The sequence below is a fragment of the Panthera onca genome, chromosome E1, assembly GCF_046562875.1.
Source record: "Panthera onca isolate mPanOnc1 chromosome E1, mPanOnc1 haplotype 2, whole genome shotgun sequence".
Taxonomy (NCBI): Eukaryota; Metazoa; Chordata; class Mammalia; order Carnivora; family Felidae; genus Panthera; species Panthera onca.
The window spans coordinates 42,553,061-42,568,545 of NC_138352.1; the positions used below are offsets into that span (position 1 = coordinate 42,553,061).

A 15,485-nucleotide genomic window follows, 5' to 3' on the forward strand; every position below is an offset into this window, starting at 1 on the left:
CATAATTTTAGGTGTCTAGCAGCATTCCCTGGCTTCTACCTATTAGATGTCACTAGCACAACCTCCTTCTGTCCCCTTTGTGAACTCCCACTGCAGTATAGAGGCTGACATAGAGCAGGGGCTGACAGACATGGCCACAGCTGGTTCCCTGTTTTTTTGTTTTTGTTTTTTTTTTTTTAATAAAATTTCATGCAATACAACCATGTCTGTATGTTCAAATATTGTCTAAGGCTGCTTTTGTGCTAAGTGGGCAAAGCTAAGTAGTTGTTTCAGAGACATCATCGCCCACAGGCCTGAGATATTTACTGTCTGTCCCATTAAGAAGAAGTATGATGACCCTGTGAAAGTTACCCACTGTATGAATGTATCATATTTGTCTGTTTTACTGTTAATGGACATTTCAATTTTATCTGGTTTGAGACTGCACTGAATAATATCCTCCTCTGCCCCTAGTCATGACAATCAGAAATGTCTCCTGGCATTGTCAAATCACCCCTGGTTGAGAACCAATGTGTTAGAGCACTCATTATACAGATTAATTAATTTGTTGATTGAGCAAAATCCCAATCAAAACACTAGGGTGTTGAAGAAATTGACAAGTTGATTTAGTTGTTTTTTTTTTTAAATGTTTATTTTTGAGAGGGAGAGAGACACAGTGTGAGCAGGGAGGGGCAGAGAGAAGGAGACGCAGAATCAGAAGCAGGCTCCAGGTTCTGAGCTGTCAACACAATGCAGGGCTCGAACTCACGAACCATGAAATCATGACCTGAGCCAAAGTCAGATATTTAATTGACTAAGCCACCCTAGCACCTCAACAAGTTGATTTAGAATTTATGTGGAACTGCAAAGGACTTGGAGAAAAATAAGCTTGAGTTCTCCATCCCACTCCCTAAATCAGATTTCTCATTGTTAACTAGAGTCTTTATAAATAATGCTGCTGGTTAATTCCTCTCTAGTAGTTTTATTTGTTTGCTTGTTTGATAAAGGCTTATTGTTGTATATCACCTTTAATTCCAAACTCTCTTTTTTAGGGTCCAAACTGGTCCAGTCCTAACTCATCAACTTTATTTTTTATTAGTCAATTGACAATAAATCCTTGTCTAGTTAAACATATACATACTTTGGACTTCAGTCCTATGTTGATTCATTTGTATTTCTTGTGTCCATGTTTTTATTTTTTTTCCTCTCCTTATCCACATATTCTTATCCTTCATGGACCCCTAATTCCAATTTGATATTCTCCATGAAACTTTTCTTATCAACCAAGCAAAGATGATCTCTATGAGCTATTTGGTGCTTGAAGAGAACCTAATGCCTATCATTTAGTTTTCTTCTTCTTATTTCATGTGTGCTAGTTTTCTGAAGTCCAGAAATTCCTATTGAGGAGGTATGACTTTAATAAGACTACTTTTGTTTATCTCTTGCATTCTTTCAAATAGCTTATAGCACTGTGTGAAGCTCAACATTGTTTTTTAATAATTGCCTGCTATGTTTAGTTTATGGTGAAAGATTTGTGCTTTTTCACCAACTTTATAACATCAGCTCTCCCCTAGAATTCTTTCATTTTATCTTACTTTATTATAATAGCTGCCATTTATTAAGCACTTGCTATGTGTAGGTTAGGTAGAATCTCATTTATAGAAGTGGAGACTAAAGTTCAGAATTAAGGTTATAAAGCAATTAGTTGCAGAAATGAGTTTTGTGTGTTACTGTGTGTCCACCTGTGTCTGACTTCAAATTCCATGCTCTATTTACTATATTATGTTCAAATCAAAATTTAGGACTAGAAAACATGTTCATTGGCCTTTGGATATTTTACATTAAATCTTAACATGTTAAGCTAATTAAAATCAAGTCTTTAAATGCATGCATATTTATATTTACACATTTGTAAATTTTTACATTTGTAAATAGATAATTCCTAAGCATCTTTAGATTTTTGGTAATGTGGTTTTGCTTCCTTTATTCTCATACTAGCCATATAATAGTATTTTCATCATGAACTTCCTCTTTACCTTTCTTACCTGAGTGTATTTGTTCTAAACTAAATGTACATTCTTTTCTGGTATATACAGAGTTTCTGTATTAATATAAACTGTGATGTAATGTCACATGTATGGTTTGAGACTAATTTTGCTTTTTAATGCTTTTTTTACAAGTGTATTTATTTTTGAGAGAGAGAGAGAGAGAGAGAGCGTGCGCGCGCACAAGTGGGGGAGGGGCAGAGAGAGAGGGAGACACAGAATCCGAAGCAGGCTCCAGGCCCCGAGCTGTCAGTGCAAAGCTGGACATGTGGCTTGAGCTCACTAACCATGAGATCATGACCTGAGCCAAAGTCAGATGCTTAACCAACTTATCCACCCAGGTGCCCCAGGAGGAATGTGAATTTTAAAAGCTTTTTTGGAAAATGAGCAAACAGTGTTTATTAAATTAAATACATCTAGCAATCCCACACATGTCTTTTGACTTAGCAGTTTCATGTTCGAAAGTCTACTTCATAGGAACAGAAGTATCAGTCTATGCTGATATACTATATATTTACAAGAATGTTTATAGCAGACAGCCTGGATGCACACATTAAGAGGAATAGTCAAATTATGTTGTGGGTGCACCATGGAATATTAGGAAGCTATGAAAAAGTGCATTAGATGTTGACCTGGAGGGATGTACATGATGCATTGAGTGAGGAAACTAAGATTCAGATGATATGTATACTGTGATCCCATTTTGTAAAACACATCTAAAAAAATCTGTATTTAATATACATATGTTTTATTTGAAATGTGAAATATACATGTATACAATGTGAATATGTAAGAAATTTATTATATTCATGATTAAGACTCATGAACAATTGTAAATATTATTTGACTTTGATATGGGACTGTGCATGATCATGTTCACGTTTGTAGTTCAGCAATTCAAATGAAAGATTAGTTATCCTTTCTGAGGTTATTTTGCGTTTTAGGCAAACCTTTTTCTAAAAAGTTTGAGGTAAAACTTGTTAAAAACCTTTATGTTGTAGCATTGGCCATCACTTCTAAAGTGGATGTAATTAACATTTTGAATGAAGTAGATTACTTTGTATTCTAATGCATATATATTCCAACTTCTTATTTTGAAAAACATCAAAGCCCCAGAAAGGTAGAAAGAGTGGGATAATAAACTCCTCTATACCTTTTTCCCTGAATAATTACAAATATTTTGGTCACATTTTAGATAAGAAAAAGGAAAAGCTCACTAGTCTTAACCATTCTAATTAACCATTATCAATGTTATGCGCACAGTTTATTTCCTTTGCTACTGAACAAATTTCTCATTTGCTTCATATTTTTAATGCAGGTATAATTTACCAAAGAGAAATAGATATATATTATAATGTAATCTGTTAAGTGTTTTGAAGAAAAATCAGAGTAAGGAGCCTGAACATGATTAGCGATGATCTTTCTGATTGGAAAATATTTAGCATGACCTAAAAAAAAAAGCATGCAAGTGACCTATGCACATAACTAGGGCATAACTTGGTATTTCTAAGCAGAGAGCAGAAAAGTGCAGCATTCCTGAGGCAGAAGTGTGCTTGGCGTATTCCATTATGAGTGTACAAGACACAGAGGGGGTTAGGTCAAAGAGATACTGGCCCCATGATAGGAGAGCAAATAGAAACTCAAGGATGTGAACAGTATTTTGTTTGTTTTGTTTTGTTTTGTTTTGTTTTTTGCCAGAAAAGCAGATGAATGGATTCACCACACTAGAGTTGCCAGCAACAATCATAACTACATCAAGATTATTGAGTTGTTACATGTTACAGCACCTTGCTTAGTCCATTGCATTTATTATCTTTCTAAATCCTCACAGCAATCCTATGTGAGGTATTGGTATTTATCCTCACTTTACAGATGAAAGAATTAAAGCACTAAGGGATTAAATACATTAGCCTTTGCCAATAATTTTGTTTATTTTTCAGCAGGGAAGTTGATCCTAATTTTCTGGCAGTAGCTTTTTTCAGTGACCAATGGTAGCAAAGGAAGGAATTCTGGACTGTCTTTCAGGTTCACATGTGGCATTTAATAGCACAACAACTTGGTCGAATTATTTAACCTCTCTTAATATCATTTTACTCAGCTGTCAGATGGATGCTTTGTACTTTGTGTTTGTTAGGGTCTGAGGAGTCTCATCTGTGAAAGAGCCGCAAAGGCCAGATTATTAAAGTGAAGCATGTGATGCCATTATTAAGGGATACTTCACATATCGAACACTTTAACTTATGGAGGAAGGTAATAAAGCTAGCTGTAATGAAAAAATGTCTTTAATATATTAAACTTTTTGAAACCGTGGAAGCTAAAATGTATTACACATATTTTGGATGTTTGAGGCAAATGGCAAATATGTCTTTGGTGGTCATATTTAGATAAAATTGTTCAAGGTAATAAGATTTCTGTCCTGTTTATCCTCCTTGTGGTTGGTTGATGGAACCTGCAACCTCTGTATCTCGTTTCCTGTATCTATCTCCCTGCTCATCTCCAACTTCATCTCTGTCTTCTCTGTCTTAAAAAATTCCTTGCATTTTTCTCTTTTAGGTAAGATACAAATATGGATTACCCAGATTATACTGGAGATTATTTTGAAGCATAAAGTAGAAAATTTTGTGAGAAAATATAATTTTTTAGTGGGAAAAGATCCTGAAAGAATCTAAAATTACACACAATAAAATTTGACTATAAATGACAATAGAATCATATTTCTAGCTAAAATTTAGATCTGCAGAATAATGACTGCAACTTGAAGCTCACATTGAGAGAATCTATAAGGAAAACTGGACATGGACAAACTGGTTGGATTAAATCTTTTCTAAAAGAAAATTATTTCAGTAAAATAAGAAAAAATGGAGGAGGCTTGGAAATGGTTTAATTAACTGATAAGATGAATTAAATTGTTCAATGGGATCTTTCTGTAAAATACATTCTTATTTAAATTTTATTAGTATTAGCATACTTTTGTGTAAGATCTTTATGTTCAAGGCGTCATAGTAGAGTTGGAATATTTCATTATCACTTGGATTTGTATTTGCCTCTGGATCTGTTTTCGGATCCTTGCAAAAGTGGTTTCTGTTTGATTTCTTGAAATCTTCAAGGCTTATTTATGAGCTTAAACTCTTTGGTTTAAATGAGTTTATAATGGTATGTATGGTGGGGGATATTATTTAACATTTTCTGACATGCAAACTGTCTTGAATTTTGTTGAGGGAGAGGGGAGTTGTGACTTGGTGGGCAAGCCCATTTTCATTACTTTAATTGTGCGATTTATTAGGATTTTAAGCTTTTTATAAATGTTTTAGTGTTATAGGACAGAATTAAAAGGATTTAGAATAAAAGGAGTTTAACAAAAGGACTTTACAACAGGATTGCAATAGTTTTTATATTTGATGGATTTGGCTAGCCGCTTTTCATTTCAATCATCATGCTACATTCTGTTAAATGCTGTAGAACAGGTGTGTGTAACGTCATTCTCTCTATTGTACATGCAAATAAACACAATTTTATATATAAAAAGTTAATCCTCTACAATTTGGAGGATTACATTATGGGAGGGTGATGACTCCATTAGGCATCATGGAGAGTACATGTTCCTATTTATACTGCATGAAAAATCAGGTTAATAGCTATAGTGTTCATGAGATTGTAGATTTTTATACTAACACTTTAAAAACTGTATTTCTTCAAACCATCTACAATGACATTATTTGAAGCAGAGTTAAGGTTTTGTTACTTTAGTTTTCTAACTCCAAAATTAAAGTTTTGTTTGTTTTTTTAAACTGAAAAGCATGCCTCAAATAGATTTGGAGTTTCTGTTATTATTTGTTTGCTTATTGTTGATGTTGGTCTTTTCTACTTGCATGGTTTTGGTAGTAGTTGCATTGGAGGTTATGCTTTTTGCAAGTTAAGGTTTTTAAAATTGTGTTGAGGGAGAGGGTTTAAAATTTTTGCTTGGCTATCTTCTCTGAATATCCATGAAGAGTATAAGTCTTCAGTAAGTGTCAGGTGACTGACCTTCTAGTGCAAAGTCGGGAGTACTTATGTAACCTGTTAGGTCAGCTGAAACCAATGGGAGTTCTTCCTGGTTAGGTTTGAGAAATGCAAAACAATCAAACTATTCTTGCCAGTATTATTTGCATTTTAAAGACATGATGTTTCATTCATTAGAATATCAAGTTGTTATGTATAACACAGGTACAAACTGTAAAGACCTTACAGAGACCAGGAAGCAGAAGTAAAATAGTTATTGTTAAAAGTGAAGGTGAAATATGTAGGAGTGAAGAATTAGGTTTGCATAGATGAAGTCAAGCTGTAATTAATTTGGAACATAAATATCGTGGGCTTTGGACCAGTTAATTGTTAACTTGTGCTTCACTCAAGTTACATTGTTAATTGTGAAATTTGATTTATTTGTTTAGCAGGGATAACAGCACATAATCCTTAGTAAATTAATCATTTATAAAGTTAGTTAACATATAATGTAATATTGGTTTCAGGAGTAGAATTTAGTGATTCCTCACTTACATATAACACCCAGTACTCACCCCAACGACTGCCTTCCTTAATGCCCATCACCCATTTAGCCTGTTACCCACTCACCTCCCTCCAGCAATGTTCAATTTAAATATAGTTTTCTCTATATTTAAGTCTCTTATGGTTTACCTCCCTCTATTTTTGTTTTACTTTATTTTTCCTTCCCTTCCCCTATGTTCATCTGTTTTGTTCCTTAAATTCCACATATGAGTGAAATAATAGATGTTTCTCTTTCTCTGACTTATTTTGCTTAGCATGATATACTCTAGTTCTATCCGCATTGTTGCAGATGGGAAGATTTCATTCTTTTTGATCTTCGAGTAACATTCCATTGTGTTTGTGTATATGTGTGTGTGTGTATATATGTATATGTGTGTATATATATCATATGTGTATAAATATACATACGTAATATATATGTACAATGCATATTGTCTATACATACATATATGTATATATATTCTTATATATATATATATATATATATATATACACACACACATATATACATACACACATTATGTATATATTCACACACACATGCCACATCTTTATCCATTCATCAGTTGATGGACATTTGGGCTGTTTTCATAATTTGTTATTGATAATGCTGCTATAAACAGGGTGCATGTGCCCCTTCAAATCAGTATTTTTGTATCCTTTGGATAAATACCTAGTAGTGCTATTGGTGAGTTGTAGGGTAGTTCTATTTAAAAATTTTTGAGGAACCTCCATACTGTTTTCCAGAGTTGGCTGCACCAGTTTGCATTGCCACCAACAGCACAAAATTTTTTTGCATCCTCACCAACATCTGTTGCTTCCCAAGTTGTTAACTTTAGCCATTCTGACAAGTGTGAGGTAGTACCTCATTGTGGTTTTGATCTGTATTTGCCTGATGGTGAGTGATGTTAAGCATCTTTTCATGTATCTTTTAGCCATGTGGATGTCTTCTTTGGAAAAGTGTCTGTTCATGTCTTCTGCCCATTTCCTCTCTGGATAATTTGTTTTGGGTGTTGAGTTTGAGAAGTTCTTAATAGATTTTGGATACTAACCCTTTAGTATGTCATTTGTAGGTATCTTCTCCCATTCTGTCGGTTGCCTTTCAGTTTTGTTGCTTGTTTCCTTCGCTGTGAAGAACTTTTCATCTTGATTAGGTCCCAGTATTTCATTTTTGCTTTCATTTCCTTTGCCTCTGGAGACATGTTTAGTAAAAATTTGCTGTGGCTGAGAGGTTGCTGCCTGTTTTCTCCTTTAGGATTTTGATGGTTTCCTGTCTTACATTTAGGTCTTTCATCCATTTTGAATTTATTTTTTTGTATGGTGTAAGAAAGTGGTCCAGTTTCATTCTTCTGCAAGACATATGTACCTTTTTAAAGAGTAAAATCCAAATTATTTAATATTGTAGAAAAACATTTATAAAGCAATCCTAGCAAGGAGTTTTCTGAAATATTATGTATTTACAGGAAGTTGCAAAAATACTAGAGAAGGGTGCTGTGTACCTTTCACCTAATTTTTCCCACTGGTTACATCATATATAAGTATAGAATAATATGTGAACCAAGAAATCGACAGTGCTGGAATGTGTGCACATAGTTCCATGATGTTTGATCACAAGTGTAGATTGCTTTAACCACCACCACAAAAAAGATACAAATCTAGACCATCACTACAACGATTTCCTTCATGGTGTCTTCTTCCACCATCCCTAACTTTTGAGAACCATCAGTCTGCTCTCCATTTCTATAATAATTTTGTCATTTCAAGATTGTTACATACCTGGAATAACACAGTATGTGAAGTTTTGAGATTGGCTTTTTCACTTAGCACAATGTTCCTGAGTTATATTCAAGTTGTTCAGTGTATGAACAGTTTCATTTTTGTAATGATTAATATTACATGGTATAGAGATATCATTCATCTGTTGAATGACATCTGGGATGATTTCACTTTTTGGCTACTGCAAATAAAACTACTATAAACATTTGTGTACAAGTTTGTTTGGAAATACGTTTTTATTTCTCTGGGATGAATGCCCAGTACTGTGATTGCTGGGATGTATGGTAAGTATATGTATTGTTGTTTTTGTTGTTGTTAAAGAAAACATCAAACTCTTTTCTAGAGGGACTGTACTCTTTTACGTTTCCACTAGGAATGTATGAAAGATCTAGTTTCTCTACATCTTTGCCAACATTTGTCACTGTAATAATTTTCTCTTCTAGTTATTCTAATAGCTGTACAATTGTATTTCATTGTGGTCTTAATTTCCATTTTCTTGATGGCTGGTAATGTTGACAGTCTTTTCATCTGTATTATTTGCTACCCATATCTTTTCAGTGGAATATCTCATTTTTTTTATTTAAAAGTTTTTTTAATGTTTATTTTTGAGAGACAGAGAGAGATAGAGTGTGAGTGGGAGAGGGGCAGAGAGAGAGAGAGAGAGAATGAATCTGAAGCAGGCTCCAGGCTTTGAGCTGTCAGCACAGAGCCTGACACAGGGCTCAAACTCACAAGCTGTGAGATCATGACCTGAGCCAAAGTTGGATGCTTAACTGACTGAGCCATCCAGGTGCCCCTCAGTGGAATATCTCTTTATGTCTTTGGCCCATTTTCTAATAGGATTGTATGTTTTTTTTTTAGTGTTGAGTTTACATGTGTTTTGTAAGTATTTTTTTCCCCCAAAGTGTAGCTTTTTTTTATTATTAAAAGTTTTTTGCTTGTTTTTAATTTTAATTAAATCCAATTTATTGATTTTTTTTTGGTCTTGTGAATCATACTTTTTATGTTGTGTATGTCTGAGACTCTTCTAGGTCCTGCAGGTTTTCTTCTAAATTTTCTTCTAAAAGCTACATAGTTTTACATATAAATCTATGATCACTTTTGAGTTAATTTTGGATAAGGTGTATGGTTTAGGTTAGGTTTTATTTTTTTCTTATGGATATCCAGTTGCTCCAGGACTATTTGTTGAAAAGACAACTACTCTTCCTCCATTTAATTGCTGTTCCCCTTTATAAAAATCAGTTGACCATATTTATGGGTGCTTTTCTGTTCCCTTAATCTGTGTATCTTATATCAATTATATATCTCCATTTATTTGGATCGTCATTCGTTTCTTTTGTCAGCATTTTGTAGTTTTCGGTATATAAGTTCTACACATGTTTTGTTAGATTTATACCTGAGTATTTAATTTTAGAGCAATTATAAATGTAATTTTACTTTCTAAAGAAGTTTTTATTAAATTCCAGTTAGTGTAATATTAGTTGCAGGTGTACAAATTGTTATTGTACCTTTAATCTCATTTTTCATACATTCATTGCTAGTAGATGGAAATAGCTGATTTTTCCCCCCAGCTTTATTAAGGTATTATTGACAAATTACATTACATATTGGTATAATTGGTATACATTACATTGTATTGTATTACATTACAATTACATTACATTACATTGTAATGAGGTATACATTACAGTGAGGTATAATTGCCAAATTATATTACAAATTACATATATTTAGGATTACAGTTTGATGTTTCGTGTATGTATATATCCTGAAATGATTACCACACTCAAACTAATTAATATAGCTATCATTTTACATAGTTACTGTTTTTTGTTTTTTTGTGTTGTTTTGGTGTGGTGAAAATAAAATCTACTCTGTTAGCAAAATTCAAGTATACAATATAATATTGTTAGCTACAGTCACCATGCTGTATGTCTCCAGAGTACATTCATCCTGCATGACTGAAACTCTGCACCTTTTGGCTAACATCTCGTCATTTCCCCCACTCCCCAGTCCTCGTCAACCACCATTCTACTCTCTGCTTTTATAAGTTCAATTTTTGCAGATTCCACATTTATTTTTTTCAGTGTTATATATATATACAATATATATATAATACATATAATTTATAATATTCAGTGTATAATAATATATATAATTTATAATATTCCGTATATGATAATATATAATATATAACTTATATTCAGTGTTATATATATAATTTATTGTCGAATTGGTTTCCATACAACACCCAGTGCTCATCTCAACAGGTGCCCTCCTCAATACCCCTCACCCACTTTCCCCTCTCCCCCAACCCCCATCAACCTTCAGTTTGTTCTCAGTATTTAAGAGTCTCTTATGGTTTGCCTCTTTCCCTCTCTGTAACTTTTTTCCCCACCCTTCCCTTCCCCCCCTGGTCTTCTGTTAAGTTTCTCAGCATCCACATAAGAGTGAAAACATATGGTTTCTGCCTTTCTCTGCCTGACTTATTTCACTTAGCATAACACTGTCCAGTTCTATCCACATGGCTGCAAATGGCCAGATTTCATTCTTTCTCATTGCAGGTAGTATTCCATTGTATATATAAACCACATCTTCTGTATCTATTCGTCAGTTGATGGACATTTAGGCTCTTTCCATAATTTGGCTATTGTTGAAAGCGCTGCTATAAACATTGGGGTACAAGTGCTCCTATGCATCAGCACTCCTGTATCCCTTGGGTAAATTCCTAGCAGTGCTATTGCTGGGTCATAGGGTAGATCTATTTTTAATTTTTTGAAGAACCTCCACACTGTTTTCCAGAGTGGCTGCACCAGTTTGCATTCTCACCAACAGTGCAAGAGGGTTCCCATTTCTCCACATCCTCTCCATATCTAAAGTCTCCTGATTTGTTCATTTTAGCCACTCTGACTGGCGTGAAGTGGTATCTTAGTGTGGTTTTGATTTGTATTTCCCTGATGAGGAGCGATGTTGAGCATCTTTTCATGTGCCTGTTGGCCATCTGGATGTCTTCTTTAGAAAAGTGTCTATTCATGATTTCTGCCCATTTCTTCACTGGATTATTTGTTTTTTGGGTGTGGAGTTTGGTGAGTTCTTTATAGATTTTGGATATTAGCCCTTTGTCCAATATGTCATTTGCAAATATCTTTTCCCATTCCATCAGTTGCCTTTTAGTTTTGTTGTTTCCTTTGCAGTGCAGAAGCTTTTTATCTTCATGAGTTCCCAATAGTTCATTTTTGCTTTTAATTCCTCTTGCCTTTGGAGATGTGTCAAGTAAGAAATTGCTGCGGCTGAGGTCAGAGGTTTTTTTCCTGCTTTCTCCTCTAGGGTTTTGATGGTTTCCTGTCTCGCATTCAGGTCCTTTATCCATTTTGAGTTTATTTTTGTGAATGGTGTAAGAAAGAGGTCTAGTTTCATTCTTTGCAGATCCCACATTTAAATGGGATTATGCAATATTTGTTTTTCTTTGTCAGGCTTATTTCATTCAGCATAATATGCTCCAGGTACATCCACTATAGGATATCCTGTTTTATTTTTTTAATTTTAATTTTAATTTTAATTATTTATTTTTAATTTACATCCAAGTTAGTTAGCATATAGTGCAATAATGTTTTCAGGAGTAGATTCCAGTGATTCATCTCTTATGTATAACATCTCAGTGCTCATTCCAAGTTTCTTTCTTAATGTTCCTTACCCGTTTCGTCCATCCCCCACCGGTAGCCCCTCCAGCAACCATCAGTTTGTTCTCTGTATTTAAGAGTCTTTTATGTTTTGTCCCCCTCCCTGTTTTTATATTCTTTTTGCTCCCCTTCCCTTATGTTCATCTGTTTTGTCTCTTAAATTCCTCATATGAGTGAAGTCATATGATATTTGTCTTTCTCTAATTTTGCTTATCATAATACCCTCTAGTTCCATCCACGTGGTTGCAAATGGCCAAGATTTTATTCTTTTGATTGCTCAGTAATGCTCCATTATGTATGTATGTATGTATGTGTATATATATATATATATATATATATATATATATATATATATACACACACACATATATACACATATATATATATACACATATATACCCATATATATACACCACATCTTTTTTATCTGTTCTTCTGTTGATGGACATTTGGGCTGTTTCCATACTTTAGCTATTGTTGATAGTGCTGCTATAAACATTGGGGTGCATGTGCCCCTTCGAAACAGCACACCTGTATCCCTTGGATAAATATTTAGTAGTGCAATTGCTGGGTTGTAGGGTAGTTCTAAGAAACAGTTGATTTTTGTATGTTGATCGTATCTCCTATAACTTTGCTGAACTAACTCACTAATTCGCTTCTTTTTTATTTTGTTATGTTTGATGTTGATTCTATGTGTCAGTCATATTATCAGCACATAAGGATTTTATTTCTTCCTTTCTTATCTGTATACCTTTTTTCTTTCCTTCTTGTCTTATTGCCTTGGCTAGAACTTCCAGTAGTATGTTAAATAGCAATGGTGAGAATGGATATTCTTGCCTTGTTTCTGATTTTAGGGGGAAAGCATTCAGTTTATATGATGTTAGCTGGGTTTTTTTTTGATGTTATATAATACCTAGAGTAGCCACTGGAATTCTTGCTTCTGTAAACAACCTGTTTTTTCTCCATGGAGACTTGTAGAAACTTCTTGTTGCCATTATCCTGAAACGATACACATTGGGGTTGATCTGTTCAATCAATTGTTCTAGACTCTCAAAGGGCTTATAAACTCATATACTTTTGTTCAGTGAAAATTTTTTTGAAACATTTCATAGATGATTTCTTCCTCTCTATTTTCTCTGTTTTTTCCCTTTTCTCATATTTATATATTAGACTTTTGAGATTGCTCCTTTAACATTTCATGTGTGTGTGTGTAGATTAATGCCATTTTCCTCTAGTTTTGTGTTTTTGCTCTCTGAGACATTTTCTCAGTTTTACCTTTGACCCTTGTGTTGAGTTTATTAAATAATCTATCTTGTTTTTTAATTTCCAGGAGTTCTCTTTTATTCTCCAAGAGTCCATTTTCATTGCATTCTTGTATTGTTCCATGCCTAAAATAGCTTCTCTTATATCTTAGAAATGATAGATAGATAGATAGATAGATGTTTTTCTTCCTGTATAGAGTTAGCCACTTTGCAGATGATTGTTTTCCTTTTCCTTGTCTGCACATATTTATAAGTGACAAACTAAAAACCTGATTGAAAGTTCTGTGATGTGTTTGTCAATTTTTAATTTATTGTTTGGTGCTTTAGTTGTGCTCTTTGTTGGGGTCTTCTGACTGACAGTGTCTTTTGGTCTTTTATTCATGGACTGACTTGTTAAATTCTCCAGAGAAAGCTTACAAACTCCTTTACAATCTCCTAACTGTATAAGGATAAATCTCAGGTATACCTGGTATAATCAGGTGTCAAGTAATTTGAGTCTCAGATTCTGTTTTTTCTCCCAAGAGTAGCTTGAACTTTCACTTAGGACTGCTAAGTTAGTTATCACTTATCTAGTTCCAGTATTTGTTGGTGTTATTATATAGTTTTTAACCCTGTTTGATTTAATATGCTTTCACTGGAATTTTCAGAACGGACAAAATGAAATGCATATCTTCAGTCTACCAGCTTATCTCAGAAAGTGAAATAAACACATACTGGTGTCTGCTGGCATTTGTCTCCTTATTTCAAAACAAAGCAAAATTTGGGGGGAAATTAACATGTTCATATGGTTTTAAAATTAAAAAGTATAAAGTATATAGACTATGAAAAGCTTTTTTTCCCATTTTTGTTCTCTATCTTTTGCTTTTTCCCTTCTCCCTCCCATTGGTGGCCATTAGATAAGATTTTGTATGTATCTTAGAGTGTGTGGATATGTTTATATGCAAATAAGTCTTTTTTCTCCATGTTATACAAAAAATGGGACAATATTTTGTATTTTTCTGTTATTATATATATATATATATTTTAGATTTCATTCCATATTTTCATAGAGCATACATTTATTCTTTTACAGCTATAGGAAATACTTCGTTATATATTTAGAACTTACTAGTCCTCTGCTGTTACAAAAATGCTATAGTGAATAATTTTGTATACAAGTTACTTTCCTCATGGCTGAGTATATATGTAGGATGAAATCTTAGCAGTGATATTTCTGTATTGGAGGCTATTTGCATTTATAACTGATTGATATAACCAGAAAATTTTACAGAACTTTTGGATTTTTTTGAGAAGGTCTTATGTAAAGGTCAGTGTTTATAAGTATAATTTAAACATTTTTAATGGAAAATTTCTAATTTATTCAGAAGTAGTAAAAATAGTATATCAATCTCTAATAATCTATTACCCATCATTTTATGGCTAATCTTATTTCATTAACATCTATTCCCCTTTATCCAGAAAATTGTGAACTATCCTCTCCCAGATATCATGCCAGCTTATTGGTTAATATTTTATTATTTATTTCCAAAAGATAAGGAATCTTAAAATTATAACCATAGTACCATTATCACTTCTGAAAATTAGCAAATTTCAGTATAGTTTTAAGTGGAATTTCTCTCATGTGTGAGGTTGAGCATCTTTTTTTTTTTTTTGTGGTTCTGACTCCTGACTTTATTCTTCTGCTTGTTGCTGCTATTACATTGATTTTATATCCAGCAATATTATTGAGTTCATTTATTGTTATTATCCTGTCTAGGACTTCCAGAATAGGGTTGAATAGAACATTTAATTGGATATCCTTGTGTTATTACTGATTTTCATGGCAGTACTCTGAAAGCATTACCTATGATTTTGTTGTAGAATATTTTGTAAATAATCATTATTTGGACAAGAAAACAAGTTTTTTTGTTTTCTTTTGTTCTCATCATGACTAGATGAATACAGGATCGTATATAGAATAGTGCAGAATAGAATGTTTTTTCTGCATCTGCTACATTGCTAATATAAGCAATTACATTAGTAGGTTTTGTAATGTGAAATTATAACTTGAGTAAATCCAACTTTGTTATGAGACTTTGTTTTTTCTCATATATTGCTACTCAGTTTACATTTTTAAAAAGGAATTTTGCATTTATGTATATTGATAATGGCCTATAATTTTATAATTTTTCTGGCCTGACCTACCTTTATTTAGTTTTGAC

The 15,485-nt window shown here is 33.3% G+C and overlaps 1 protein-coding gene across 13 annotated transcripts in view; it reads left to right on the forward strand.

Moving 5' to 3' along the window:
- BCAS3 (BCAS3 microtubule associated cell migration factor) overlaps positions 1 to 15,485 on the forward strand; it is a 614,259-nt gene that overhangs the window by 76,502 nt on the left and 522,272 nt on the right. The window lies entirely within an intron of this gene.